Consider the following 27,472-nt stretch of genomic DNA (forward strand, 5'->3'; position numbering starts at 1 on the left):
CTAAATGTAAAAAATTCTCCCCTAGTATTTGAATAATAAACACTGTCATTATAAAATGGTTAAACTCTTGCAAATGATTAACTATATTGAATCACCATTTCTAAAATATTTCTAAAATTACTAGTTGTGATATAATATCCTAAATATGATGGAGTTTAATAACTAGAACTCCCACCATGAGTCACAAACTTGGTTTGAAACAAAATAATGTTTCTGTGATTCATATACCAGTAGATAATTGTGAAGTAATGTTGATATAAAACTGTATATCACCTACGAGTCATTAAAGTCGAGACTCAAACCCAACACCATAGTGACTTCCATTGAAATATATATTTTAGCCATCCATACCTCTTTCTAGATTGTAATAAATCAATTGACAATAATTGATTAGTTAAGTAATATTATTGATGACTTTTATAGAAAGTTCAATAAATAAGGGCCCATTTGGTTGCTAGAATTAGGATGGAATTGGTATTTGGAATTTTGGAAGAAAAAAAAAATCCGTTGTTTGGGTCTATCAAATCGAAATGGGTATTGTAAAAAAATGGAATTTCATGTGCCCATTTAACCCCCAAAACCTGGATTTCATATTGTAACAAAATAGGTGGAATTGGTTAAATTCTAATTTTAATTCCAATTTGGCAAAAACATGAATTACAAATTTATGAAAATTGAGTTTTTTGTTGAGGTCTACCTAACCTATTTGATTTCCCACTCTTTGGCTCAACCCTATTTTAGTCTTGATCAAACATTTCTCTACTCAGAAATTTTGTCATGTCTGGAGTTTCTATACATAGTTATGCATTTGAGGGTTTTTTAATGTCTTGTTTGGGGTGTAGCTATCTTTGATCTTTCATTTGTGGCCATCTGCTAACAATGTCATCCAAACCCTAACTCAACTTTCTTGGCATGCTATTGTTCTAAGTCTACCAAGTAGTCGAATGAAATCACTTGTGGTTGTGGTGAAGACGTTGACTATCACTAATATGATCAATGACTTCATGGGAGGATGTGACTGAAATACATTGCTAAACTTTGAGTGAGACAAGGTGAATGGATGATTGTCTCAATAATTACCAACCCATATGAGATACACAAATACATTCTTGACAAGGATTACTCTGCCTAGAAAGAAAGGGGAAGAACATAAAGCTCTGTCTATGCTATGTAGAATCATTAATAACCACTTATGCTACTAAAATAAAGTAAAAGTTGTGTACTCTTGGCACTAGCTTAAACGAATGGAGTCTACTATTATGTTTCGTCCATAGAGAAGATAATATTAATTGCTCCAGGGAAGGACTACTAAGGTGTTATCATTTAAATAGTATTGGACCCCATTTTAAAGAAAATTAATGTTAATAGAATTTTTAATTAAGTGTAATTTCTTTATTTTTACTATTAGTTAAATTAATAAATTGAAAATTAAAAAATTATTTTAAAATGTTAAATATAAATGTGGAAAAGAGTCTATTTTAATATTAAAGTGTGGATGGAAAATATTTTAAATGGATGTAAAAATTCTTCTTCACATCGGTATTCCAATTCCAAATCCAAAAATGTGCAACCAAATGGAGGAAATGCATAGTCTGATAATGAATTCTTGGTGAACCAAATAGTCCCAAATCAAATCCTCAAAACCATAATCTAGATTTGGAGTTCCAAAATCCCAAATCAAGGATTCTGAATGCCAATTCTGAAATGATATTTCAACAACCAAACAGGCCCGGGCCCTTATAGACCGTGAGTGTCATTTTGTTTTGCAATTCCTACGTAAACTATTCCATCTTCTATAAACTCTTTCTTATTACTCTCCACAATACTCCCAAACCATGGTAGCTTAGGAATATATTAATGCTTCCACAATTTATTAAAATTCCATAGAAATAATCTTAATGGAATTCCATGAATTCATGGGTAGTGTGGTCTTTGTAGAGAAATTACTTAGTTGTTGAACACTATAATGAATGTAGATGGCTTAAACATCACACACTAAGACTTCATTCCTAAACTAAAAGTCTTAAATAGTCAAAGTTGACTTAATAAATGGAGAATCATTGTCTTCATGATTTCATCTATAATTTTGAATTGGTGCAAGTTCTACAATAATGCATTGGTATCCCAGTATCATCAAACTCACGCATTCATAATATCATGTGAACTAATAGGGAACCATGATCTTGGTAAAATATTCATCTCCTTTCTTCATATTATGAACGATTAGATAGTGTTGCTCTTTATTGATCAAAATCTTCTTCTCCCTTCATTAATCATAATATTCTTCTCACGTCATTAGACAAATGTTGTTCCAAATCGATCCTTGGGTTTACTCCATATGATGGGGCTTAATGATAGCTCAAGGTGAACTAAGATGATTTTGACTGACTTCTGATTTTTAATTGGTTGGGTTTCTTTTTAATTGATTAATATATTCCATATGTTGATTAATGTATGATGATTAAATGTGAATTGATGAAACTTATTAGATGAAATGATCGTATTGCATGTTGGGAATCTTGTTCTTCTTGATCATATGCATAGGCTCTATAATCAACCCAATAATGCAAAAAATCCTCACAAACAAACCAACTGTTGTGAATATTTCTGAAAAGGGTCACAACTACTAATACTCAGTATTCAAGGTTGGAATGGCGAATCTTAACCAATTCAAATGCTCTAAAATGTAGCCACGATTCCATTGCATTCCTAATTTCTTTTACAGTATCAAGATATAAATTTCCATTATGAGTTCATTTGTTCACGATATAGCCAAGATGGGACAATACATATCCGCAAACTATAATAGTGCAACATATATAATTTCACCTAATATTCTTCTTATCATGCCTCTGCAACACAAGTCGTCATGCTTGGCTGTTGTTCTTGTTATTCACCGTATATTCATGAGCTATGGATCTACGCCTTCTTAGAAACGTCTCTCTATATCTTTGCTATCCCTATCGAGAATGAGGTAATTCTTATTCTTCCCCATCAAGATGACATCAGTGGTAAATATTAAGATCTTTGGTTACTGTTAATAAAAAAATATTAAAATCTTTGGACAAGGTCGAATCTATTAATATTGAGATCAAAATGGTTACTATTTTCTCTGAAATCTCTTAGTTCAAGAGTTTGTATCTTGTCTGATACCATATTGATTTTAGGATAGCCGTTTATAATGTAAATATTTTATAAAGGCAATGATCTTTTACATTTATATTGAGAATGAGTCAACGAGAGACATGTATTTTCATGATCATATTTATTAGTTATAATAATATTAATATAATGAAAATTATAATTATACATATACACATAATATCTCTAGAATCATTATTATATTATTTCTCTTATATTTACCTTACATATATATATACGAACGTCTCCCTCAATAATTTACAAATGTCTAAAACAGGCTCAAATTTATTTTCACCGTATTTTCAGAATTGGGTAAAGGACGGTCATCTCATATAACTTCTTGGACTGTAAGGTATGCTGAGCTGTGGCAGTTCATATTTTTTTGGATCAGGTACATCCTTTAGTCAAGACAGTCGGTTGGACAAAGTGTTAAATTAAAGCTCATCAAATCCATTGAATGCAAGCTCAGAATGCACACGGTCCATTAAAAATTTCTTTAATGAAGAGAAGGGACACTGACTTTCTTTGACAGTAATTAGATATTTCGATTTGTATTTAAAAAGTATGGAAAAGAGCTTCTGACTTCATTAAATTCTTAGAAATGTCAGTGGGTTCTCTATCACCAGGAATTTGCATGGCTTGTAATGATTAGAAATATGTTATTTTATTTTTATCTGCCTCCCACATAGATTGGAATCTTCAGCAGAATGGGCCATTGTTATCTCCCATAATACTTTCATCCTGTTAAATGAAAAACATTAACAATTAAAAGTGTTAAATAGTGACTATCGATTTACTTCTTTTCTGTTTAATTTATAGTTTATAACAGAATAATATTTATAAAAACATAAATTCTATGATAATCATAATGTTGTAAAAATACATATATCAACTATCAAATGGCGGAAGGCATGGCGAGAACAGATCTTGCATTGATTTCTGAATGGATGGGAAAATCTATTCTGTTTGTAAAGGACTTGGAGCCTTGGAGGTTTTACTTATTACTGACTTTTGTATGAAAGTGTTTTGACATGTTATGCGTTCATCACCACTGTTATCGAGCAGAAATCACTTCGCTTATAATTTCGAAAGATGAAGCGAACAAAGCTATATATGCATATATACATCGTCCTAGATCATAAATTTAACTTTCTTCCTATTATTGTCATATAGAAATCTTGAATTACTGTATCTAAATTGTACAATAAAACAAAACAGTTTAAAAGGCTTTATGAAATGATATTCTTAAAATCTTATATGTTGAGGTTACAATTAAGAACCATTTTCAAAAGAATCTTTGTTTTAGTTGCAGGTAGTTAATGGAAGAGATTTATAGATTAAGATTGAGATGCTTTTGACTTTTAGGTGAAGCTTTTATTATAAGTATTTATGTGACATTTTAATAGCATGTATGTATGTATAATTCAGAATATTCAATTTTAATTCATGTATACAAGAATCATTATACATTCTTTCTTTAGAATTATTTATTTATTTATTTATTGATATTATGTATCATTTACATTTTTTTTTATGAACATTACTCTAATATTAATAGAAATTTCTTTGGAGCAATAGATGAAGAATTTGAGCAATACAAATCCATAAAATCCAAAGAACACTTACATGCAAAAACTTCTCATAGAGAAAAAAGAAAAGACAAAGAAGAGACAAGGGTTTGGCTCTAGGAGTTTGTAAATTATATTATCAAACTAAAAAGAATGATAGATATTTACAAAAGATGAACCCTTTTAGAAGGAGATCGAAAAACCTAAAAGGAAACCCTAAGAGGCAAATGACATCTAATAATTACTAATTAATTATTAAATAGAAATGCAAGTGCATAAAGTGAAATCTAAAAAAGGGAGTAAAAGTAATTTAATAAATCAAATTAAAAAATTAATGCTTTATTCTAACACCCCCCTTAAGATAAGCAACAATGCAACTACAAACAATGCATAAAAAAACAAGGAAACTACAACGCCAAAAGTAAACTTAGGTCCTAACAACAAGGCCTAATGAGGTACACAATCATAACCAAATCTCTATGAAACAGAGAAATAGGAAAAACCACATGGGAAAAACCCTACACCAAAAAGAGATAACAAAGAAAAAATTACAAATGATATGTCTCAAGAGACTCTTTCAAAACCATAAGTATAATGAAACCCCCTATGATAGAGGCTTGAGACTCCACAACCCCCCTAGAATGGTAGAACTTTTGTGTCGATGAACATACCAATGTGACTCCAATATGAAAGAAACAAAGGCAGTGCACAAGGAGGGCCAAACCCCTGAATGTAAGGTGAAATTAGAAGTCGTAACTAATGCTCAAAGGAGAATACATGAGAATCCTAAAATAGAATCTCTGATGGAGGTGAGATAATAGGTGTGTTGAATTTGTCATCTGAGAGGAGATGTCTATCCTCTGATATATCCTCAACAACTACAATAGGTGACTCAATGACTAGAGCTACAATGGTAGACAATGCTAAAGAGTAATCATGTGTAATAGATAGAATATGAAAAAGAGGTGGAGGTGTAGAAGTCACAATATTGGTCTCTGGAACAACACATAAGTTCAAGTGATATGACTTCACTTCAGTTGCGTCTTGTGAAGGAGAATGAGTCTTCGATAGTGGACATAGTGGACCAAAATCAGAGAAAGAGTATAACTGGAAAGAATGATTAATATTCCATTTAGCAACAATATTATCTATCTCAGGGTCTCTTATGTGCACTAAATCATGTACAAACTCAATTGTCTTCCCTATCCCATCGTGTGTAATCCGATAAATAGAGAGAAGGTTAGAGGAAAAAGATGAAACACATAGTACATCATAAAATGTACCATCATCAATGTCAATAGAACATTTTCCACATACAATCATAATGATGTTGTTCCTAATCAAAATGTATGGAGCAGGAAAGAAGAGAAAAAATCCTGAGAAGACGTGAATCTAGTAACCATCTAAGAGAATGTGGAGTAGTAGTTGCACATAGTGCATGACCCTTTCCTATATCTTTATCATCTGATTGAATTGATGATGAAGAAGAAGATCTATGAAAAGTAGAAGGAATATCAATGTTGCTCTTCTAAAGGAGAGCTGTCAAATTTGAAAACTTGTTTGGCATAGCCATCTAACTTCTTCTAATATAAACGTGACTCATCATGATTGCACTTATTATAATAAGAACACTTCAGTCTTTCTAGCTTTGGTTTATTTCCCTTAGGAGGAGGTGGACCTGATGTGATGTAAGGACTAGAATCAATCTGAGACTCTATAGGATGTGACTTATGTTTCTTCTCCTTCATCCAAGAAGATGGCCAAGCTACTAATGCATAAGTTTATGAGCATATGAAAGAATCCAACTGAGAGAGCTTAGCTTTCTCTCAAGTCAAATAATCACAAAAAAAATTAGAGGTGGGCATGGTAAATCTAGGACTAAAAGCATCCATAGTGCATTGGAAGGTAGAAGAGAAAATCTAAAAGTTTCCTCAAAGGTTTGATAAAATCAGATAGATGCACTCCTTATCTGTCTTCTCTTTCCTACATCCTTATAACAAAGTCCTTTGTTGTTTGAACCTCATGAGAAAATCCTCAATAGAGGGAAAAGCATCTAGTACAAGATAAGTAAGCTCTACCTCAATCTGAAGTGCTTTGAACTTGTTGATAGTATGAAAGAAGTCCTTGAACTTGTCCCACATTTCTTGAGGAGTGAAACACTCATCAACATGAAATAGTAAGCTATCTAAAACATTCAAAAAATCAGACCCATTGTTTTATCCATCTTATTGGTGTGTTGTAAATTTTAGTATTCACTTTGAAATATGAGTTGCGCTATATCTAAACAAGACCACAAACCCTTTGAATGGAGAAGTCGTTGCACAGAAGATTTCCACGTATGATAGTTATGTGGGTTTAGAAGTACTAGATAAGAAGAGGTCTTGACCATTGTTCTAAGAAAGCGTTTTGAATTTTTTTTAAATATAGATATTTTAATAGAAAATAATGATAAAATATCCCCCACAATGCAAAAAATTGAACCACAACTTGCAGAATGAATGTGTATACAAGAATAAATAAATAAAGACTTTAATTGAATATAAAATATACCTAAAACTAAATACTAGTGAAATTATAGAGAATCTAAAAATTTATCGAGAAGAGCATTTTGGTGGATCATTTCAAATTGAAAAATGGAGCTAAAATAAGCAAGTTATATTTCTCAGAAGATAAAATGCATCATCTAACTTTGAGAGAAAACAAAGGTACTAAACTAAAAAAAATACAAAAAATACCTTCACCATCATCTCCATCTTTGAATCATCTTTCTAGCACTTCTTTTAGATCCATAAAAACCTTTCTATTCTCAAGTTAGAGCAAAAAGACTACTAGGGTCTCTGTAGCAAAGAAAAGTTTGCAAACCCCTCTCAAAAATTGAAAAAGGGCTAAAAGTTAAGCCCCCAGTCCCGCATAGAACAACAACTTGTATGGGGGTGGAAGAGGTGACCTGACAGTTGCACTCGAGAGAAGATCTTTGGTTGAGGTAGCATGATGACTAGTGTTAGATGGGGTTGTGACTAGTGCTAGATAGAGTTGTGATGGCAAGAGGGTAGAGGCCGCTATGGTGTGACAATGACTGGTTGCGATGAAGCTAACCATCAATGGTGGCCATTGCAGTGAGAATAACAATGGCGGTGGCCACTATGGTTAGGTTAATTGGAGTAGTATTTTCACAACAATTTTTTTTTAAAATTGTACATGCATTCCTTATAATATGTGCCAAAGGTTGTGTGACCATAATAAATAAAACCAATTACCTCCCCTATCAATGTTGTCCAAAATCAACAAATTTTGTATGAAAATGGGGGTTTTGACATTTTTTTGAATCCAACTGTGAGGTGTGTTTGGCCTTAAAGTTCTTTGTAAATCAGAGACCCCTGTCCCTATTTAACAAAAAAAACTCAAAAAAAGCCAAATCTATTTTGTCAAACTCTCATTCTTCTTTTTCTCCAAATAAGAGCAAGCTACAACAAGTCTTGTTTTGATACCTTAAAGGATTTGAGCAATAAAAATCTACAAAGTCTGAAGAAAACCTGCGTGCAAAAACCTATCACAAAGAGGAAAAGACAAAGAAGAGGCAAGGGTTTGGCTCTAAGAATATGCAAACTATATTATAAAACTAAAAACAATAAGATATATTTACAAAAGATTAATCCTTATAAAAGTATATCAAAAAACTTAAAAAGGAAACCTTAAGAGGTAAATGAAATTTAATAATTACTAATTAATTATTAAATGGAAATGCAAGTGCATGAAGTGAAATCTTCAAAAGGGAGTAAAGGTAATTTAATAAATGAAATAAAATTAATGCTTTACTCTAACAATAGATAGAGGTTAATACATCCTTTTATGACCAAATATGATAAAAATGTCTATGGAAGACCAAAAGTTAGAGCATAAAAAATTATTTCATTAAGAAATCACATCCATATTACAATTGAAAATTTTAATATGAAGGACTAAGAGTCACAACTTCAAATTCTAGACTACCAAGATTTGAAATGAGGTCCCTATTATGAAAAGTTAATATTCAAACCAATTAAACTCAAACTCTTAAACTAATTAAAAATGACATTACATAAGTGTTAAAGCCTACCTTAAATGGCTCTGAGAAACAAAACCCAACAAAGCATGACTATGGGTCCATGACCTTATATACTATTCAAGATCCCAAATAACCCCAAAGTACTATAACTCTAGATAGTGAGCATAAGACATCATACAAAAAAGTGTTTAGGAGATAACCAATACAACACTACTCTAACATAATCCATCCAAATACTTGGGCCACACATTGGAGGCACAAAAAGAATTCAAATTTATCCTCAACATGAAGAGGATAATCATTCATAATAGCAATGGAAATATCCATTTCAGTAGTTATAGAGTTTTACTAGAAATGAAATAATTGGAAATGGTTCCTCTATGAGCATGAGGACCAAACAAAAATTAAAGTTGGTTAACAATCAAAGACCTAAGAGAATAGTAGGGTCTACTAGGCCCTACAAATATTTTGATCTACCTCAAACTAACATCATAAATAGGTTTGGAATTTGATGCCTATATTGGCCATCTTTTCAGTTTGAATAAAAAATAAAAAATTACAAGATTGTATAAATTGGTAGGGTAATTTTTTAGAGAATTATCACTATGAAAATTAAATTTATAACTAAATTGTAAATATTTTCTATAAGGAACCTAGTATTTTATTGAACAATTTACATAAATATGATTTTATAATATGTATAATAAATATATATTATATTATATTATATATATTTCTTTTTTCTTTTCTTTCTATTTGAATATATTTTTATTTTGATGTTTGTATATTTATATTAATTTAGATTCTCATGGAAATAATATATAATAAATTTTAAAAACTTACTTTTGTCATTTATAATATTAGGTATATGTATTTTATACTATTTATATAATTATCTTAATTTAAAAATGTCAATATACATGAACTTAGAAACTTATTTCTTTTATTTTAGATTTATATATTTATAATCTCTAATTATATGTTACTATGGGATATCAAATATGTCGAAATGAGCTTGTTGAAGTGAATAAGATTGATGAAACCTATCATGGAACAATCATTATTTTGTCACCAATGTTAAACCTACTACTTGTTGGTGAAACAATTTCTTACTTTGGCCTAAATGCTATCATTTTTATAATTAATGAAGAGGATTCGAAAGGAAAGGATAACAAGAGAACCTAGAGAAAGGTTGAGTTAGATGTTGTATAAAAGGAGCACTAAGACCAAGCAAGACATTGATGATATAGTGTATTGTTTATCTACTTAAGACTATAATGAAAGGATACTTGAGAAAAGACTTGAAGAAGGCTAAGTAATGAATTGTGTCTGCCAATCTTGGCCAAGAAAATAGTGCAACCTGAGAAACATTAGTACAGGATAAGCAGAAAATTAGTTGAAGTTGACTAGTAAGTTTAGGATGAGTCAAGAAAGAGAAATATAGTTGGTTTCAAGTGAAAAAGTTAGTATGTGTTGAGCACCATTAAAGGCTTAGTGGATGTCAAGAAACCTAGTGTTTGCCAAGCATTAGAATGTAGTGTTTGCCGAGCAAATATAGTGTTATTACCAAGTGCTAGTAAAATGAGTTAGATCAAAGATTTAAAAAATCTAAGCCGATAAAATTGATTTGTGGAATTGTTTGAAGCATGGGGAAGATTACTGTGATGATCTGGTGGTACACAATTCAAGATAAACCATTTTGAGTTGAATTCAAAGAGGCTTGTAGAGGAAGTTTCTAGATGGGATAAAGTGGAAAAGTGGGTAGATTCAATGAATCTTACATAACCATAGAATGGATGATTGTGATTACGTAGAAAAATATCTGAATTCTCTATTTATAGAGATAGTAGGCTAGAAGCAATAGTTGTCATGTCTGAGAATCTAAGGAAGACAAGAAGTATATGGTGTTACTTCATATGGTGGCCAAATAGAAGAGTATGCAATTGGCATGCAAAGCAAGAAGGCTTAAGAGGATGAATGATTGAAGGATAAACAAGTTGTTAGAGATGAAGAGGATAAATTCCAAGTAGAATGGAGGATTGAATGTGAGATCTATAATATGCAAGTGAGTTGTTATTGTTATCTGATCAAGTCTTGTTGTTACTCTTTAACATTTGTATCATTTTGGAGAAATCCTTTGGATTAAGGTTGACCTAATAGTCATTAGTAAATCTTTTAATAGGGTGACATTCTAGTGGAATGTTCAAAATTTCTCTAACAAGGCTAACTCCTAATAAGGTGATTGAAATCCTTTAACTAGGTCACATTTAATAGTGTGTAATGTAAACTTTAGGAGGGTTGGCTCCTCATAGAGCTCCCTTCAGAAGAGTGAAAATTGGTAGCATGTTATTGGTGGTTTTTCCCAAATTAGGTTTCCATGTAAAATCCTTGTGTCAAAATGTGTGACTAATTTTGTGGTATTGCATATTTAGACTTCTACAAAGTTATTTTTGACATAGGACAACAATATGCATATGTTTAAGATATTGAATAGTCAATGCATGCATAATAATAAGTTGTAATGAAAAGTTTTATTTGTACATTTGGACCTTGGATAACAAATTTACCATGCCTCTCAATTATTATAAAGTATTCCAAAAATTGGTATCAGAGTACCAAGTGGTTGAGAGAAAGTTTGAAGGTACTTAAAGCTAAAGATCAAGATGTATAGAAAAGAGGCTCCCAAGTTAAACAAGGAAAACTTTTTTGCATGGAAATTTTTTTTGAAGCTACATCTAAGGGTTCTTTGAGATTATGCATAGTCAACTATCACCACTGAGCATATTGATCTAGCTAGAGCCCTAACTATCGAACAATTGAAATAGAAGAAGGAACACAATTAGACAATGTCAGAGATTGCATCTGCCCTAAGCTACTTAGAATTTGATGACATTAAAGGATGTGATTTTATAAGAAGATGTGAGATGCTCTACATAAGATATATGGTAGAGAAAAGAATGTGCTAAAAGCCTAAGCTGAAAGCCTAAGAGGAAAATTTGATGAAATAAGAATGCAAGATGGTGAGACTAAAGTCCAATATTGTGCTTGGATCAAAGATATTGTTAATTCAATTTAAGGATCTAATTGATAGATCGAAGATGAGATTATGATAAACAAAGTATTGAGAACCTTGTTGCCTATCTATTCTATTAGAGTCTCTTCTATACGAGAACTAAGGTGTACCCCTAGTAGCAATCTGACCCTTGAACGACTAGTTGGTAGACTCACTACTTTTGAATTTTCAGATTTTGATAATTTTAAGTCTGAAAATGTTGAATCTTCTTTCAAAGCTAAGCTGACAATAAAAGAGCCTAAAGATAAGAAAAAGAAAATGGTAAAACCTGTCGCTAGTGATAGTGATACAAATGATGAAGAGCTAGACGAACTAGAAGCATTGTTCACTAGAAAATTTCACAAAGACAAAGGAAAATAAAAAGGTAAGTTACCCATCATATTCTTTAATTGTCATGAGATTGGTCATATTGCATCAAGATGTCCTAATAAGTTGAACAACAAGAATGAAGAAAAATTTAGAGGTAGAAAATATGACAATAACAAAGGCTACAAGGACAAGGGAAAGAAGGTTTGTTACTTTGTTGAAGAAAAATCCAATGATGAACCTAAAGATCATGATGATGAAGTTGTCTATGTTTCTATGAAGGATGATTCTAATGAAGATAAGGTAAATGCACTAATATCTTATGTTAAAAAAAGAGATAGATGGATCATTGATAGTGGATTTTCACATAACATGACTAGAGAAAAAAGTAATTTCATTACCCTTGAGTATTGCAATGGAAATAGTGTTAGATTAAAGGAAAAGGATCAATAAGATTGATAGATAAGATCATGTCTGACAATGCTTAGTATGTGGAAGGACTTAACTATAATTTGTTGACTATTGAATAGTTTATGGTGTAAAGTTGAATTTAATAATAGAAAGGATAAGATATATGACATTGATGGACAACTAATTAGAAGTGGAGATCAAACTAGAGGTAATCTATTTTATTTTGATATGAATCATGTTGCTTGTCTTGTGCAATTTGATAATGTGTGGTTATGGCACATGAGGATATACCATGTAAATTTTGACAATTTGGTTAGTATCAATAAGATGAAAAGAGTTAGAAGTTCTCCAAAATTGAAGAAATATGATAATGTGATTTGCAAACAATTTCAATTACACAAGATAGCAAAGTCTAGTTTTAAAAGTAAGACTCATACATGAAAATAAATTCTTGAATTAGTTCATACATATTTATGTGGACCAATTAATGTGCAAAGCTACAAATGTGACAAGTACATCATCCTATTCGTTGATGATTACTCAAGAATGATGATAGTAATGTTGTTAAAAGAAAAATGTGATTCTTTTAAAATGTTTAAATGGTACATGGTAAGAGTTGTAAAGGAAGCTAGTAAAAGTTTGAAATGTCTGAGATTTGATAAAGGTTGAGAGATTATGTTAAATGAGTTTGAGAACTTTTGTAATGACAGAGGCAACAAGAGACAAAATTCTACACCTAGGACCCCTCCACAAAATGGAATTGCTAAAAGGAGGAACATATATGTAATGAATTATGCTAGAACACTAATGATGGAGAAGAATATTACTTTGAAATACTAGAGAGAAGCTGTTAGTACAACTATCTATACCTTGAATCGAGTGCATGCGAAGAAAGGTACAAATTCTTCACCTTTTGAATTATGGTATGGATACTCACCATATTGGTCTTATTTTTGCTTCATGTCTATCTGAATACATTTATGCAATTGTTCTAGGTTTCTTTTGTGAGAATTAGGGTTTGGTGTCTCTAATTTTTTTAACCCTAGAATAGCCCTAATCTTTGTTTTACTAAATGTTGACCTAGAAAAGCCTTTGGGTTGTTTGCCTTTTCAAATTAAATTGAGTCAAAGAAATCATTTTAAAATTACCCCCTTTATATTTTTGTGAGCCTTTTAAAGGTTGTTCACATTGTTTCCTAAAGATCCCAAAGTACTATTTAACCTAAGCTTTTATCTTTACTGTTTTGCGGGTTCATGTTTCTATTTGAAAAAAGTAATTGAGTTAATGATAACCCTTGATATTTTTAAGATCAAGGGTTGTCTTCTTGTTTCCATAAGTTATCACATGTCATTTACTACTAGCAACATGGCGACTAAGCTAGAGGGCCCAGTTAATAAAGAGGGGTTTTAAGGTGAGTGATCCACACTATTAAATTTTCCTATGATTGATGGTGGTCACTTTTTTGCCATGGGAAATTGCAAGATTTTCATCCTTGGTGACATAGAGACCACTCATAAAAGGAAATACTATGGGACCAAACCTAAACATGACACTATGAATTTACTTGCTATTAATAGCCTTGCCAAGACATTAGAGTGTCAGATGCCACTAAGGATGCACACTAAAAGAAATGTACCTATTGACCCACACCATCAAATCTCTTCAAGATCGATGGTGTTTGCATTGCCGCTATAAGAAGTTGCATAAACTTTTCTACTAGCAACAGAGCGACCAAAGGGAAATACCACAGGCCCATCATATTAACAATGTAATAATCATAAAGTTTTAATTGTCTAATCAAAGCATCATCAACGATGGTCACTATGTCACAAAGGGAGTTGCTCAATTTTTATCCTTGGCAAACTAGTGAGAGGATGAAATGTGTGCAAGAGCACAAGTTAATCCAATGTAAGTTGCCAACAGTGAAAGGAAAGGCTTATGTGGAAGGGATTGATGGGATTGACCACCAACTTGGAGGGTTGAAGTTGAGTCATTAAAGCCTTTATTCTTCAATCATCAAATTTTTCAAAAATTGATGACTTGTTTTCAAAATTAAAACATGGTGCCATCCTATTGTCTATATGATCCATTTATGAGAATTAAGGCTCCTCGTGCAAAGTAAAACTAGAGTTATAGTGCTAGATTCAGAGATTTTCTTCACATTAACATATTTCTAATTTTTTGAGAGCTAAGAAACTATTGAAGAGAATTTTTTTTCCTATTTAAATCATGAAGAATTTTTTATACCATTGATTCACTATAGTATTCAGAAAGGAGAAAATAGAGAGCCAAGTAAGTATCTCACTTCATGTAGTACTTCAAAAGCATTCTGGTATTCTATATTTCTATCAAACATGCCTCCAAAGAAATATTTCTCGAGAAAAATAGAGTATGCTTCTAGGAATATGCATGATGATTTCTTGGAACAATTGACTAAATCCACAAATGAGTCACCTCAAATGAAAAAGTTAATCCTTGTGAACCCTAGGCTTAAAATTGCAAATGGTTTATATCATAAAGGGAATTGGATTAAGGATTCTATTACTCTAAAATAGGGCTTCAATTTTTTAATAAATGGTTCTAAGAAAGGAAATTGTTTTTCCCCCATGGAAACATGTAGAATTTTGATTTGGGTAAATTAGTAGTCTGTGGGGTTTTCATGGATTTAGACCTTCTCACAAGCATAGACCTAAATTACAACCTAGTAGCCAAGATAGCAAGGAGAGCAGATGGGGAGTGATTGATAAGAATTAATGTAGAAAAAAATTGAGAGATTTTTGGGTTGGAGCCAGTCATAGGTTACCATGAGATTGCTGATTTTTAGGGATTGGAATAGGAGTATTTGTCTAAAAAGGATCAAGTCAGGCAAGGTGCATTGAGAGGACACCTAGCCATAATTAGAAATTTTATCTTTGTTATAACATCAACCAAGGAGCTTTTCAAAAAGAAAATTTTCACTACTAGGGTCATAGACATTTACATGACCTTATGTAGGGTTTTTGGTGAGGTTGAAGAAGATTTTATGCCAATAAATTCCATGTACATGATGACACAGATCTCTTCTTTTGGTGTGGATATCATCTTTGATTTTGCATCTTATTTAGCAAAGGAGATTCACATAGGTCTTATTGAAATTATAAAGAGAAAAGTTGAGAAAAAATTTGGCCATTATTCATTGTTGATGCATAGGTTCTTATTTAAAGGAGTTAAATACTTTGAAAAAGAGATGGTTTTAAAAAAATAATATGAGGGAGAAGCTCTACTAGTCCAGTTATGGAGTGCAGATATGACCTAGGATGCATAAGGGCCTAGATTTGTTAGACTTGATAGATACTTCACATCTAAGTTAAGGAGCCTCATATTAAGGGACAATCCTAGAATTCGTAAGGCAATACTAGATTTTGTTAAGCCTGTGGACAATCCTACTAGTTTGAAGATATCCCACAATTGGGAAGATATCATACCCTACCTTGTGTCTACAATTTTTAGAGTGTATGGACTCCCCATATACTTCCTTATGAAGTACCTTTGAAGGTAGGGATAGTTGAAATGCTATAGTAGATAGGTAGATTGGAGGAAGCACAATTGACTAGTCAGTCCAGGGGCTCATTTTTCCCATGCTGCATAGTTGCTCACCAATTCATAATCACCAAGGGTGGTTGGTTGTTTCTTCATAATTTTTTGGACCAATTCAAAATGGTTGTATTCCATGAGCATTTCAATGATAGTGAGGGATATTTGGATATTTCTAGATGGAGGGCTAAGACTAGTGCCAAGGACCATCAACCCTACTTCCCTAAGGACATAATAAGGAATGAATTCTCTCTTTAAGAGAAAGAGATTAAAAAAGATAAGTGGAGAGTTTACTCTAGGGTTTTAGAATTTATTAATTGTTTTGATAAGGATTATAATCCTATAGAAGATGCTAAGATAGAGGCAGATAAATTAAATAAATTGATGATTACTTTTCTAGAGATCATGGAGGCTTTGAATAAGAAGAAATTATCTTTTATTAATTCTTATCTTGATAAGGTCTAAGAGGTCATGAGAAAGTTATTTTTCACCCTTTCAATAGGATTAGGTTAGTTTATTATTCAAAGGAGACTAGGTTATAATGTCATTCAAAATAGAAGGTCCATAATGGATGAAGGAAAAAAAACAATGGGATCTGCTGGTATTGTTTTAGAACAAAGGCCTAATGAGCCCATGAAAAAGAAGCAAAAGATAGAAGAGAAATAGGTGCCTCAAATAGAGGATTACTCACCCACTCAGTCCCCATTACATATAAGAGATGAAAAACTCACTAAAGAGAAAATAGAATAGTTGGGATCCCAAGGGGGAGTTTTCATCACTATTTCAGAGTTGGAAGAGGGGAATCCTCAAGAACCTCCCATGCCAAGCCTTGAGTTAATTATTTCTTACTACAGAGGAAGGGAGTTGGATCATGTTGTAGAACAAGCCAGCCATGAATTTATTTATGATGATGATTTTGTCAAATCTAGAGCCTTTTATCAATTTGCATGGAGGACAAATATTGGACTACTTGAAGAGAGATGTAATAAGATGAAAATAGAACACATTGAGATGGAAGAGGCCTCCATAAAAAACCAAATAGAAGAAGAAATGATTTAAGAATTTAAGAACTTGACCCCTAAAGAGAGGAGGAAAATGATAAAATCATTTGGGGTTTTGCTACTGCCCAATTGGGACATTGTTGATGCAATGGTTTTTAATTTTATCACCAAAAAATTAAATGCAGATGAAAAGGTGAAGAAAGAACTGAAGGTGCCAAATTAAGTGAAGATCATGCTGCATTAGTGATCTGGTCAATGAGAAAATGATTCAGGGCCAGCTCTTCCTAGCCTGATGATACCCACTTAATAGGGAGTTTAATTGTGAAAAGGGTACAAGATACTACAAGTGAAGAGGCTATAGAGTTAGGTGTTGGATCACCCAAATTCACCCTAGCCACTACCCTGAGGTATAAAAGGGAAATATTAGAGCTACAAGAAAAATATGAGAAGTTTTTGGAAGCATATAATAAAGAGGTGCAAAAGAGGATAGAACTTGAGAATAAGTTGATTTGGTAATAAGGACAATCTAGTAAGCCTAGAATCACTTATCCTTATCTAGTAGTGGAGCATTTTAAATCCACTCCTCTTATTTAAATTCTAGACACACCACAAAGACCACAGTATTACACTACAAAGGATTTTGAAGAAGAAAGTAAACTATGGGCATTGCATGTAGAGTAAGAAGGACAAAGATGTCACTCTTTTGTGTTTTTCAGTTATTACTCTATTTGTGAACATATAGAAAAGACTTATAAATTGACTAATGATATCTCTAAGTTTGATGATAAGAAAATTGTGTTACAAAGGAGAATCATTAATTATCTTGCAAAATACAAGAGTAAAAATTGTGAACTCTTCTCCCATGCCTTGGATAGAAAGGAGAAGTTGAAGAATAAAGAGGAATGGGCCTAAGAATTGAATGACCTATTATGTCTTAGGATGAATAGAGTCATAAATGAAAAGGGAAATGCATGGTGGGCAAGTACAACTAAAGAAGTTGTAAAAGTGTAATTATAAATTATGATTATTTGAGAGAAGATTTTATTGAGATTGACAAATTGGGAGAACATATTATCAAGAAACAACATGATATTCTGAAGTTTAATTGGCCAGATGACACACTTTTTAATAAATGGATGGGAGATTTTGTTCATGGAAAAAAATTAGAATATGGTGAAACTAATGATGATGAAATGGAACCGGATGATTTACAAATAACTAACACATTAGTGGAAGTAGAAGAGGATAGGGAAATGCAACCAATTGTAGTAACTAGGATAGAAGCCCAAACTAATGACTTGACAGTAGGAGAATCAAATGTATCTATTTTCTTGTTGGTACATGATGACATGGATCAAGAACCTTGAGTTAAAATGATTTTACAAACTTTAGAATTAGGTCCACCATAGGTAGGTTCATCAATTACACCCCTAGAGGAACAAAAACAAAAGAATATTCATGATGAAAGAAATTCTATTACACCAATTTTTGTCTTTTGTCACAATACCTTTGTAAATATCTTTTTATCTTAAGGATAGCTATCAATACCCTCTAGACCTGAAGCTTGTTGCATCTCACATTATATAAGTGAGATTTCAATGCTAGAGAGGGGTCTTAATTCATTGTATAACTTTTAATTTTGTTAAGTGTCATTTAGTCTAGTCCTTGATGCAAGTTTTATCATGTATTCTCTTTGCAAATCTGAGAATGCATTAATTTTCTAGGATCATAGTGTCTTTTCTTGAGTTTTTTTGAGTCCTATTTTGATGTTATATAATTTTCAAAGATAATTAATACAAGGATGACCCATCATATCTTTTCTCTCTAAATCTTGTCTCCATTTTTATTGACTGGTTATCTGGAACTCCAAGCCCTTTCTTAGGATCTTTTACACACAATTCTTGCATCCTTCCTTATGCTTAAGATACCTCTCATGTCCATTTCAAACATTTCAAACACTTTTGGTCATGTTAGAAATCACTTTGCTATCGCTACTCACAAGTAGGGCTAATTAGAAATAATTTGTATTAGGTCTATTTTCCTTATTTTGCATCACTTACTAAAAAATATTCCATGCAACCCTATTGAAGACCATTTGTTTCTGAAAGCTATCACTTCTAGCACCTCAAGAATCCAAACTTTTAGAGCTTCAAGTCACCCAAGACCCTATTTTCTCTTAGGCCCTAGTTCCTGGGCTATCTTTTAGGCCTCTGGACTAGTCCCAATAGGAAGCATCCAATAGGCCTTCAACCTTCATACCCACCCTTGCAACCATATTTTCTTCAAGGGGACACTCTAGGGATTCTAACGATATGATTGTGTTAGTTGTACCATATCATGGTTGTGCTCTCAAATTAGTTCTTCACCCTATCCAGGCTCACCTACTCTAGGCAATCAACCTAGGGCATCACTCAAAAATTAGGAAATCGATTGCAAGAAAAAAAATGAAAAAATGAACACTATGTACAATTCCTAAACTACCATTCCACAAGGTTTCATGTATTTTCAACTATGGATGATCAAGTATGGGCCATTTTAGTTCCTACAACTCTCAAATATAACTTGTAGCCATAGTCTCCAAAAATATAGTATAACTATTGAATCCTTCAACTTGGAAACTAACTTGAATATGAAAATGAAAGATAAAACAAAAAAATTCATTCCCATAAAGTTAGATTATGTAATCCAATCTATACACAATTGTATAAGAGTGTAATAACATTGTGAATACAAGGGAAAGCTGAGAAAAAAATCCATACATATGGTTCACATGTGTGGTTTGGAATTTAACTTCATTCTAACCTCCAAAAATCTTCATCCTATGCTCAAATACCCAAGCATGGGTTGTTACAACCATCCATTCCTTCATTTGCAACTTATTGAAAAAGTTGCAAAAGTTGCTTGAGCAACTTTTGAGCATTTCTTGCTTTTTGAATGTTCTAGGAATGTGGGTGGTCCTAGACCTATCCTAGGACCCTAGTTAGGACCCTTAGAACCCTATAGTAGACCATGTATCCTAGTTGCTCAAACTTATCAACTTTTAACCCACTTGATAGCATTTTGTTTGTATGAGCACTTTTTCCCATACAAGCATATTCAGACTAGTTTAGACATAATGACAATTGGATCTTATTATACTCACATAAAGAATCTTACGTAACCCTAAAAAAACATCTAATTGAACATAAAACCAAAAAGGAAGGTTCTTTGGACCAAGAATTCGGGATAAAGAACTCATCAAACAAGTAGGAATATTAGAGAATATTTGAAGGAGATAGAGAAGAGATCTACATGGGAAAAAAAATCATATTTAGGACAAACACTTAGTATACTTTCTTACCATCACATCTTTTTCTAATCCATAATAGGGATAGATTCATTTTGGTAGCCTATTGTAAATCCTCTAACTAGGTGTCTCTCAAAATGATATTTATAAATCCTTTAACCAAGTAGCTTTAACAAAGCATTAGTAATCCTAATATGTGGCCCAGGAAATCCTAATAGGGTGTGCTTTCAGAAGAAGCATTTGTAGTTCTTAATTAAGAACCCTTTACATGCATTTTATTATCCCCACCTTGGTTTTCATCCTCACATCAAGGGTTTCCAAATAAAAAATACTTGTGTCAACTTGTTGATTTCTATTTTTTGTGAATTAACTTGTGTCTAAGGATAAAGTTAGTTACATTAGGAATAGCTCAAAAAATTTGTAGAATAGTTGGTTAAGTGAGCCATATTGATTCTATTGGCAGTGGGCCAACATCCCTTATAGGATTTGTGATAGGTTTAACTACCTCTTGTGGTTGTATAAGACTATTGGTTGTATCAAGCCTTTACAAGCTGATCTTTTGGTGCAACGATGACATTGACCTTTATAAAAAATGGTATTAGATCTTAGTCATAGGTTCAAATCTCATAGGCCACAATGAGTGATACTAGGAGGGAGATTTTTGATAGTTGACCACCATTCTAGATAGAATTTGTCACATGGATTAACTGCCTTGTGTGGCTCTATAAGACTATCAGTTGTATTGGGCATTGAAAGGTCAATCTTTTAGTGCAATGAAACCCTAGCCTTTCTAAAAGATTCACCCCCCACCCCGCCCCAGCACTAGTTGGGACCAACATTTTTTAGGTATCAACTAACCATCATCTATGATATATCTTAATATCTTAATGTCTCTATGAGCCTAGTGTCTAGCTAGGCATCCATATAGAAGAGCTAGATATTTATATCCTCTTTTTAGATTCTGCTAGAGTGACTTATGCCATAAAGTACATTATCTTGATCTAGGTTTTTTTTTTAACTCGCATATTTCTTAACATAGGACTAACCCTTATAATTTGACTTAACTAAACTAGATCCTTAAATTTTACCTTAGAATCTAGAGTAAAAATATCCAAGATATTGAGACCTCTCCAGGTTTGAGCATGGCTTATCATGGCTAGGATATGCTCTAGCCAAATTGTTTCTTAATGTCCAATATTAAATGTAGGTCAATGGGTGGTTGGTAGCACATGGTTTATGTAATACCAATTGGTAGGTTTGTCAAAGCTTTCTACTATCCAAGTGATGTAGGGAGGAATGACGGAAACTAGGGCCAAAGGCACACCCAGCTACCAAAGCCACCTGCAAGAGTAAACATAATGGAAGCACAACATACAAAACAACAACCACAAGATATAGAAGAGAAAAACACTTTATTGATTCATCAATTCATAAAGATACATGTCTGAATATGAGGCCTTCTAGGTTACAACCAATATTAGAATTCCAAATTTGATCCTCAATGATGATTTTCACATTCTAACTCTCCTTCTTACTCTTCCTAATTGAACAATCATGTCTAATACTCTACCCAAGCCTCCTTTAAATACATTTATGACCACAAGTCAACCTAATACAAATTACCAAATAAATAAACCCTTACATTAGATGCATAACCAAGCCACAAATCAACTATCAAAAAATATTAAATGCAAATATGAAATTTAATACATGCAAGGTTGGCTCAAAATAGAACTAGGTATAGATAGCTCGATTGAAGAAGGACCAAGGAAATCACTAACACTTGGCAATGCTCAGCAAATACACAAACTTGACACCAACAAGGACTCAACATCAAATACAAACTCGACATCAACAAAAAACTTATAGTTAAAAAAGAAGTCAAAAACAACTAAGAGATTGATAGTAATAGAGAACTTGACAACAACAAGGAAAAACAAGAAAACATATAGGATAACAATGCAACCCAAGATGCTCCTGAATTAGACAACTAGGTTTGAAAGAAATTATTCTCTTGAATCATACAAGTGTCACAACTTGAGTTGAATCCAACTCAGATTGAGAAATCCATGTAGCATCTTCAACTAGTTTGTTCTTCCACTTCACTAAATACTCAATATTCTTTTACTCTTGTGCTTTTACTGATTCTCTAATCAATAAATGTTCAACCTCTTCTATCTACTTCTTAGGATAATCATTTGATACAATAGTTTCATTATCTAACTCATGGTACTTATAAAAATTAGCAATATTCAATAGAAGAGATATATCCATGTCATCAAGTAACTCAACTTCATAAGCATTACCACTATCAAACTTTATCAAGATCTTACAAGGTCCAAACATCTTCATCTGTAGCTTACTATATGTTCCACTAGGAAAATTGCATTTCTTCAAATGAATCAACACCTCATCACAAAATTCAAATTCATTATGTCCTCTAAACTTATTAGCATTCTCCTTCTACTTCTGATTACTTTTTTCCAACCTCAACTTCACTTCCTTATACAAACAATCCACAAAATCAACAAATTCTACCGCTGTAACACTTCTCTTTTCTTCACTATCAACATCCCTAAAATCTGATATTCCTCTAGGCTACATTCTAGTAACAATCTCAAAAGGTGTTTTCCCTATACTTCTATTCGTAGAATTATTATATGCAAACTCAACTTGCATCAACACCAACTCCCAATTTTGTGGTTTATCTCCAACTAAGCATCTCAAAAAATTACCCAAGGTTTTATTCACAACCTCTGTTTGTCTATCTATTTTTGGATGGAATGTAGAAATAAACTTCAACTTAGTACTCATCTTCTTCCAAAAAGTCTTCCAAAAGTAACCAACAAATTGATTGTCTCTGACATAAATAATAATAATTTGTAATCTATACAATCTAACAATCTCTTTGAAGAAAATCTTAGCAAGATGCTCAACATCTTATGTCTTCTTACATGGTATGAAATGAGCCATCTTAGAAAATCTATTCACAACAAAAAATATAGAATCATACCCTTTTATTGTCTTAGGTAATCCAAGAACAAAATCCATAATGATGTCACTCTAAAATTTCTCAGGAATAGAAATAGGTGTATACAAACTAATATTTTGACTTACTCCTATTGAAACTTGACAAACTCCATAACTCTTTACAAACTTTTAAACATCCTTATACATATGTGGCAAATAACACTTTTCCTTCAGTAGACTATATGTCTTATCAATTCTAATGTCTAGCCAATCCATGACTATGCTTTTCCTTAATCAAACTAACTCTTATAGCACTTCTAGGTAAACACAATTTAATTTCTTTAGAAAACATAACCTATTGAATTAATTACTCATCATACTAACACATGTGATATGATAGATTTGGTGCTCTGCACTCTCTCCATGCCTCATAAAAATCAAGATCAATATTGTTGGTGTGAATACATACTTTACTATTTACACTTACTTAAGTTTACTTAGGTTAATGCATTATTTAATTATTTTCCATTATTTTATTATTTTTATTTGTGAGACACTTAGGAGTTTGCACACCTCTTTGAGTTGTCATGTAGAAAAAAAATGAGTATGCAACTCTATTTAAGCACATGGTGTTTACAACACTGTTTTGTGTGTCCCACCCTTGTAGGCTTATCCTCTCATCACTGCACTTAATTTCGTGCTTAATGGAGGATAACCCATATCTGGTGGACATGTGCTTGGTTGCATAACACATCATGATGCTAACTTTTATGCATTCTAGAAGCTCTCCTAAGGCCTTTATATTCAGGCACTCCTAGTGTACAACGATGAACCAGTTATTGAATACATTGTTATTCTGATCATACTCTCTCTCTCTCTCTCTCTCTCTCTCTCTCTCTCTCTCTCTCTCTCTCTCTTGTCTACTGTGTGCTTGTGTTTGAGTTCTTAGTTCTTCGGTGAATTTTTCCCTTAGGCAAATTCTTACATAGTATCAGAGCAACTTGGAGATTTTCTCATCACAAGCCGTTCGAGACCTCTTGCTTGCTTCATCACCTCAACCTAAATCCAGAGTGTTGTAGAAATTGGGAGCGTCCAGCACTAGATCTAACCTTGCCATTGCATCCAGAATGTTGAACCAGTGCAAATCGACTATAAGCACGCCTACCTTAGCTCAAAGTCGACCGTGAAGAAAATTTTTTTTTGCAAATCGAAACCCGGAGGCCTCGATTTGTGGTATGGGTATGGTCATCATTTTTAGGTTTGTGATTTAATTTTAATTCAGATCTATTCTTTCTCTGTATTTTCGTCATTTTTTGGGTCAAATTTTTAGAATTATTTTTGCCCTTTAGGGTACCAGCAGAGAAATTTTGTTTAACAAACCTGGGCAATAACACCCTGGATCTTCTATTATTGGAGGGTATTTTATTTTTGTTGTAGGGTTTCATTATCTATTTAGCCTCTACAATACGGCCATACACCTCTACATGCATACAAATCTGGCAACGACCTTCACAACCGGCAACAACTTAACCGGCGAGCAGAAAGTCTCCACAACCCAGCGGCCCTCCTTATTCATTTTAAGATCTATGAAATTCTCTTTATAAACTCCACAGACTACACCTATGGCATGCATGTGGGACTAATGCCTTAAATTTGGCATTGCAATGAGGTTTTTTAGCATTCGAAACTACCCGACAACTGTTGTTTAAAGGAATCTCGGTGCACCCACTGTTTCTTTGGAGTGATCTCTTGTTACCGGCAGCATGACCCACAAAACTCTAACAACCTGCAATAGTTCAATAGCTACTTCAAACATTTTGATAGTTTCATATTCCCACCCAGACTATAGCAAACCCCACGCCATGCAGCACTTTCAAGCCCTCCACGCTAAACAAGTGCTATTCTACCATGCGGACTAATGTCATCCGCACATGTGGACACTACACAAACTACATGGTACTACCACGTGGAAACTGGTCCTCATTTTGCCATGTCAGCATCCATACATTTCATATAGTACAAAAAGCTGAGTCAGCATCCCAATCATCTACCACGTCAACACAAGGCATGTTTTTTGCTGATGTCATCATTTTGTTGTGTTAAATTTGACACACATCTAAACACCATTTTTAGGCATTTTAGAACTACAGTGATGGTTGTTTGACCATCAAATTTAGACTCACAATTTCTCCTCTAGACCCCTATCCAAATTGCTTTTCAGTTTGGCAGCCTGACTTTGTGAGCCCATATCTCGGACATACGACATTCGATTCAGGTGTAATTTTTTTTCAAATCAGGAAAAATTCCCTAAATTTTCTAGTGGTGGTGTTGATTTCTAGTTTTGGTGCTCAGATTTTGTAGAATTTTCATTTTTTGGCGACTATACCTGCATAATCCTGCCTTTTACAACTTCAGAAGCTCCTTGCAGGCACATCTAGTCACTTTTTCAGGTTCTATTTTTTTTGAAAGTGCATGTTTTTTCATTTACTTTCCAGATCTAAAGTCATATTCTAGGGTTGTGTAGACCAATTTTTCACTTTTAGAATTAGGCCTTCTTTGGCATTGTAAAGCTTTGGTTCTTTTTCAAAATTGTTGTAAATCTGAGCTATAGTGCTTAAGTGATAGATTTAAGCCTCATAAGACAGTTTTAAAAGAAAAATTAGAAATTCCACTTTGTTCATTTTTACAAGTGGCTCATTGTAAACGCACTACTTATAAAGTGCCAACAACATCTTTTTTGGGGGGTTCTTTTGATTGAGTGAAAAGGAGGAGTGTGTACTGTGTTTTTTGTGTCTCTCTATTTTGTGCTCTTTCATTTCTACATCATGGGTTTTAAATGTCCTCCTCTAACTTCATGCAACTATTCTACATGGAAAGATATTGCATGGAGTAGATTAATGGAAAAAGGATATAGTTTGTATGTTGATGGTACAATTACCAAACCTAATGATGCTAAAGAACTCATTGATTGGATAAATCTAGACCGACAAGCTTTAGGTTTAATTAGGAGTTATGTACATGGGGATCTTCTCTTTCACATTAAAAATTGTTCAGAATCCAAGGAAGCTTGCGATAAACTTGAATAGTTGTATGGTAAAGTGGATGAAGAAAAGGGATTTCAGATTGAGGATGATCTACTTCTCTTGGATCCTAGAATTATGACACATTTCAAGATTATATCATTAAAGTCAATGAGTATAGGGAACTTCTAAAAGATTGTGGAAATCCCATGAAGGATGACAGGTTAATTCATCACATCCTAAGGAAGCTACCTTTTGAGTATGCCAACTTTGTCTCAAGTTTTAATACTCATAGGTTGACCATGGGATCTGCTTACCAGAATCCTTCCTTTGATGGATTTGTAGACATGTTCATTGTTGAACAATCTCACTTGGTGGATTTTGGACTTCTCAAGTCATCTAAGACCAAAGCCCTAATGGCTAGTGATGATTCCAAATCTAGTCAAGGGGGAAAAAGCAACAACAAGAAGAAGCAATGGAAGCAGAAAACACAATCTGAGACACAACATGACTCCTCTCAACAAGGCAGTTCTTCTTCAAACAAGAAGGCAAGTAATGAAAAGAAGTACAATCTCTTTTGTGCATACTTCAAAAAGCCAAATCATGACGAGCATCATTGCAAGACAAAAAGAATTGACGAGTTAGAAAATCTACTCAAAGAAGAACAAGATTCAAGTGCTAGGTACTTCTAAGGATTCTACTCCAACCTCCTCAAAAGGTAAAAGTCAAGCACTTATGGAAAACACAAGTTCTTCTTCGAAACAGATACTTGACTCAGGTGCCTCTTACCACATGGGTTCTTCAAGGGAAGACTTTTATTCATTGAAGCAATCAAAGGTACCACACATTTTTGTGGGAGATGAGACTAAGATGGAAGTTGAAGGAAAAGGAAATGTTGAAATGGAAGATGGGGAATTCAAAGATGTTCTCTATATTCCAAATCTAAGCTCCAATCTCCTATCAGTTTACCAAATCACTCACCTTGGAGATGGTCATAAGGTTGAGTTCCTTCCTGATTTAGTGATGGTGTGAAGTCTCAAAGATGATTCATTGGTAGCAGTGGGGAAATTCAATGATG

The sequence above is a fragment of the Cupressus sempervirens genome, chromosome 6 (assembly GCF_028749045.1).
Source record: "Cupressus sempervirens isolate cs-2001-9-10 chromosome 6, ASM2874904v1, whole genome shotgun sequence".
NCBI lineage: Eukaryota > Viridiplantae > Streptophyta > Pinopsida > Cupressales > Cupressaceae > Cupressus > Cupressus sempervirens.